A 5,625-nucleotide genomic window follows, 5' to 3' on the forward strand; every position below is an offset into this window, starting at 1 on the left:
GGCTCAGCAGAATGGTGGCAGCCCTGAAGGGCTCAGCAGGGAGCCCACACTTCATAGGGCCTGAGCTTTCATACAGCCTGGGTCCTAGAGGCCACAGGTCAGGAGACTGTGACAAGTCAAGGCAGACAGAAGGCCCATGATGGCAGAAAGCCAGCAGGTAGCATGCTAAGAAACAGCTTCTGGGGGGAAAGGGGTCGATACCCCTGAACCCTAACCCTAGGACCCAGGCCTGTACCCCTTGCCTATAAGGTATGAGAGGAAAAACTACTTTTGTATGAACAACAAATATTCCTTCTGTGATTGTGTGTGTGTGTGTGTGTGTGTGTTTGTATAAAAATGTGTGGCAGACTATGTTGTTGGAGGCTGTTTGTTTCTGGTCGCTCAGACCCAAAATAACCACACAGAAACTGTATTATTCGCAATACTGTTTGGCCAATAGCTTAAGTGTATTTCTAGCTAGCTCTTACATCCTAAACTAAGCCATCTGCATTAATCTGTGCGTCACTACGAGGTCGTGGATCACCAGAAAAGTTTTGGTGGGCTCTATTGGAGGTGTCTGTCTCCTGTGGTAGACTACATGGCTTCTCACTGACTCCGCCTACTTTCTCCCAGCATTCAGTTTAGTTTTCCCCACCTAGCTCTATTCTGCATTATCAAAGGCCAAGGTAGCTTTTTTTTATTCATTAACCAATAAAAGCAACACAAATCCAGGAGGACTTCCCACACCAAGACTGTATGCCTACATGTTTCTACATGTGATGTATTATGTGTGAAAATGTATGTATGTGATTTAAGCTGTGTTGATGTGCATTTATTGAAAATATACCTTTGAGTCAATCTGCATCCCTGCCCATGTGTGTGACTGATGTGTGTGTGAATTGGTGTGTCAGTGTACATATGTTTCTCTATATACATGTGTATATATCTGTCATTGTGACTGCATGTATGTGTGTCCCTGTACCTGTGTGTGATTTGTACAGGTTAGTGTGCCTGTGTGTAACTCAGAGTGTACTTTTCTGTATGCAGGTGACACCGAGCATGTGTGTGAGGGGCCTGTGGCACTGTGTGTGGCCTCTGAAGTTGAAGATGATCCTTTCGAGTGACAGTGAGAGTCCTGGTGCCGCTTTCCCGTAAAACTCTCAGATGCTCTCAAATGTCCTTCAAGAGGAAAGACCACGGAGAGGAGGGAGGACTGGACAGGAGGCAGCAGAAGCCAAAGTGGCCTGGCCAGTCACTACCGTAGGGGTCCAGGACTACAGCTGTGACCCACCTGGAGGCATCAGAACCCTAGAGTGACCCACTGTGCCTGCCACACCCTAAAAAAGGAGCACTCAGGACTGTGCAGATATAAAAAAATAATACCGTTGTTTCAAATTACTCTGCGCATAAAAGTGCTGTCTCCTGTTGTCATGGAATTGACAATAGTGATAAGGATCAAAGGGACGAGAATAGATTTGTCTCCATTTCTCTCTAAACCCCTGGACTCTGGTTTTCCCAAACTTCAGACTCTGTTTCCTCTAAAGAGAACACTTTTGAGCAGCGGTTCTCAGCCTTCCTGACGCTGCGACCCTTTGCCACAGCTCCTCATGCTGTGCTGACCCCCTGACCCCCAGCCCTGACGTTATTTCCTTTGCTTTTTCAGGGCTGTGATCCCGCTGCTGTTGGGAATCATAATGTGAATATTGGTGCTTTCAGATGATCCTAGGCAACCCCAGTGAAGCGGTTGATTGACCCGCAAAGAGACTGAGAACCGACAGTCTAGATGCTGCAGGACAGTCCTCCATCGCTCCAAGTACAGAAGCCCCAATCCACCTAGACACTCAGTGCTCCCCAGCCCCCAGCCCACTGCTCTCCTCTTCCCTGCTTGTGGAAGAGAACAGCCAGCCTGACGGGGAGGTACAGGATTCCCACCGAGCCAGAAGGTGGGCGTGCTCTGAGGCCAAGAAGGTCCCCTGGGACTCTTGTCCCTGGTTCCAGCCTCCTCTGAGGTCCAGCCTCTCCTCTGCCTGTGTTGGTAACTGTGCCAAAATTCCCAAGGAAACGACTTCAAGTGGGAAGGGATTTTTTTTGGCTTCCAGGACACTTAGCAGGCTCCTTTGCTTTGGGCTGAGGAAAAACAGGACAACATGAAAGAGAGGGAGGATGGAGGAGACCTGCTTACCTCATGGCAGTCAGGAAGCAGAGAGACAGAGAGACAGGGGGCAGAGAGACAGAGAATGCCCCAAAAGAAACATTGGATGGGAAAGAAGATTTATCCTTCAAAGACTGTGTCTCACCCCTCATGCCCAGACCCTATCGCCAAACAGTCAGTTCAGTCCTAAACCCATCAGTGGATGAATACATTCGTTGTTGAGCCACGCCCCAGCCCCTCACTGGGGGATTCTAAGCAGGTGCTCTACCACTGAGCCACACCCCAGCCCCTCACTGGGAGATTCTAGGCAATGACTCTACCATTGAGCCTCACCCCAGCCCCTCACTGGGGGATTCTAGGCAGGGGCTCTCCCACTGAGCCACACCCCAGCCCCATCACTGGGGGATTCTAGGTAAGCTCTCCACTGTTCACTCCAACCCAAACCCCTGTCTGCTGGCCTATGATTTGCCCCAGGCTTTCTAAACACATCACATCCTGGACCACCTGTCCACTACCAATGGAGCACTTTACAGTAGGACCACAGATCAAGGTCACACAGGGAGTCAGGAGCTTAAGTAAGTCCTTCAAATTCCTCATTCAGGGTTTTCTCTTGGAAAGTCTCAAGCCTATTAAATCTTTAAAGGACATTATCAAGGGAAGCGCGTCAAGTTTCCTTAATCCTTGAAGAGGATTAGAGAATTCAGCCGAGATAAACTCTTTCTGCCAACCCAACCATGCTCCCCCTCTGGTTCCCCAGTCTGGGGGCTGTCTCTCCCGCCAGCCATGCTCGGGGCTCATATTTCTACCACTGCAAACATCCGATTATCCTGCCAGTTGAGGGAAAGGGTCCAGCAAAACAGCAAGAACAAGAATGAAGAGAGGGTGGAGCTCGGCCCTACTTGAGCAAGACCTGGGGGTCAAAAGACGAAAGGCTCATACTCCATAGTCCAGTCTTAAAAGGCAACAGCAGGCTAGCATTCTTGCCTAGCATGCACGAAGCTCTGCGCTCAAACCCCAACACCACATAAAACTGCTGTGTGTATGTAATCCCAACAGGCAGAGTAAAGAAAGGAGAATCAGGAGTTCAAGGTCATCTCCATATGTAGTAAGTTGGAGGCTAGCCTAGGCTACTTGAGTGTCTGTCTCTAAACAATAGTAATACAGCAAACTGTGAAGTGGATGCGACCATCCACCTCTCCCTAACAACCTGCAAGGACAGGTGGGAACGGCTGACCTGGCCTCCAACCACAGCTCTTGGTCAGCCCAGGTCCACCCAACACTCCCACTTTTCCACGCCTACAAGTCTGCTCTCATTTTGTTCCCCGAAATACATGCCCTTATTGACTCTCAACCTAAGGGACATAAGCGGCAGCCATGTGTCCGGTATCAGGAAAGTAGAAGCAGGAGCCTTCGGGCTGCTTAGCTTGGGATTCAGCATCCTGAAGAAGGCTGAAACATTAGGGCACTGGAAGCCAGGCTCCCAGGAACAGTGCTGTGTGTCTGTATGGTAGTCCTGATGGTGATAGAGAGGGCAGAGTTGGCAGTGGCTGGCCTTGCTGGAACTTGAAGCTTTGGTGTACTGAGGGTAAATGGGAGCCACAAAATAATTTGGAGATTCGGCCGGGTGTGCTGGCTGAATCTCCAGTCTGAATCCCAGCACTGGGAGGCAGAGGCAGGCGGATCTCTGTTAGTTCAAGGCCAACTTAGTCTTCAGGATAGCCAGAGCTAAACAGAGAAATCCTGTCTCAATAAACAAACAGAAGGAGGAGGAGGAAGAAGAAGAGGAGGAGGAAGAAGAGAAGGAAGGAAGGAAGGAAGGAAGGAAGGAAGGAAGGAAGAAAGGAAGGAAGAAAGGAAGGAAGGAAAGAAAAGGAAAGGAGAAAGAGTTTGGAGATTCTGGCTTTGCTTTGTTCTGAGAGGGATGCTGGGAAGGGAGCTGTCCTGCCGTCCTGAAGGTGCAGGGAGCTGCCAAGGGGCCTAGTTGTCCAGGCAGCAGCCAAATGGACAGGGACCTGGGATGTGTCTGGGGGGGCACTCACAAAGGATGACGGATGATGGCAGCAGTCAGTCAGTGGGGAAGGTTTACAGCGGTGTGGGGTAGCAGTGGGCTGTTCAGTGAGAAGAGCCCCGATTTCTATCACTGATTTATCTTTTTTTTAAGTGTGTGTGTATGTGCAGGTATGTGTATGTGCAGGTGTGTGTGTGTGCGCAGGTGTGTGTGCGTGTGTGCAGGTGTATGTGTGCAGGTGTGTGTGTGCGAGTGTGCAGGTGTGTGTGCGTGTGTGCAGGTATGTGTGCTACAGCACACATGTGGAGTCAGAGTACAACTTGCAGAAGTCTTTCGTCTCTCATGTGGGTCCTAGAGAATGAACTTATTTTGCCAGGCTTGACAGCAAGCTCCCCTACCCACTGGGCCCTCTCGCCAAAACCCAAGCGCTGGCTAATTTCTGAGGTGTAATATCACACCACAGCTGACCCAAAGGTAATCGCACCGTGTGACTTCATTGACTGTGGTGCTGGAAACAGACCTGGTGCCTCCGCCCTGAAGTAACCTTTTCTATGCCGACAGCGGTAAAGCACTCAGTGAGGAGTCAGGCCGTGGGTTACTCTCATGAGTTTATTTAGTTACTAATCTGTCATTATCTTGGAATTTCAACAGTCTTCTTGAAATTTTTACCAAAAAATGAAATCAGGTCTCCAGAGATGGTGGTCACAGCTCTAACTAGCATTCCTAAATAGAATTGGCCAGGACAGGTGTCCTCATCCACCATAGGTTCCTCAAGAGGCGAAATCCAGCCTTACCAAGAAGTTTTACTCACCCAGCGCTACACTGGGCACAGGGCTCACCCACAGGACACAGGCCTCACTCACGGGACACAAGCTCACCCACCAGGCCAACCACTGGGCACAGACCTCACCCACGGGACACAGGCCTCACCCACTGGGTACAGGCTCACCCACGGGACACAGGCCTCACCCACTGGGTACAGGCTCACCCACGGGACACAGGCTCACCCAAGGGACACAGGGCTCACCCACATTCCACAGGTCTTACCCCCTAGGCACAGGCCTCATTCCCAAACAAGTGCCCTCACCCCACACCACAGTTTGGCACCAAGTCACGCAGTGCCCAGGACATCTGTGGACGCTACTGACCACTTAGGACTCAGGCCCAGTGTGGTGTTAGCTCTGGATCGATAATTGCTGCATGTCAGTTATTATGACCCCATCACTCCTATGGCATAGCTCCCACTCTCATCCCAACTTACAGTGACACAGCTGACTCAGGTGAGCCCAAAGCATTTGTCCCAGGTCACAAGAGAGGGCAGAGCACCTTCTGTGCTTGTCGCCTTCTCTCCTGGAGAGTGAGGTTTGGAGGGCTGTGTCCTCAGTAACTGCACCCTTGGTGCTACAGTTTCCAGAGGACCTGGTAGCGAGCTCAAGGCTCCAGGGGCAGGGCAGATAGTTCCCTGTCTTTCTCATCTGTCTGCCTG

This window comes from Microtus ochrogaster, unplaced genomic scaffold (genome assembly GCF_000317375.1).
Source record: "Microtus ochrogaster isolate Prairie Vole_2 unplaced genomic scaffold, MicOch1.0 UNK27, whole genome shotgun sequence".
Classification (NCBI taxonomy): Eukaryota; Metazoa; Chordata; class Mammalia; order Rodentia; family Cricetidae; genus Microtus; species Microtus ochrogaster.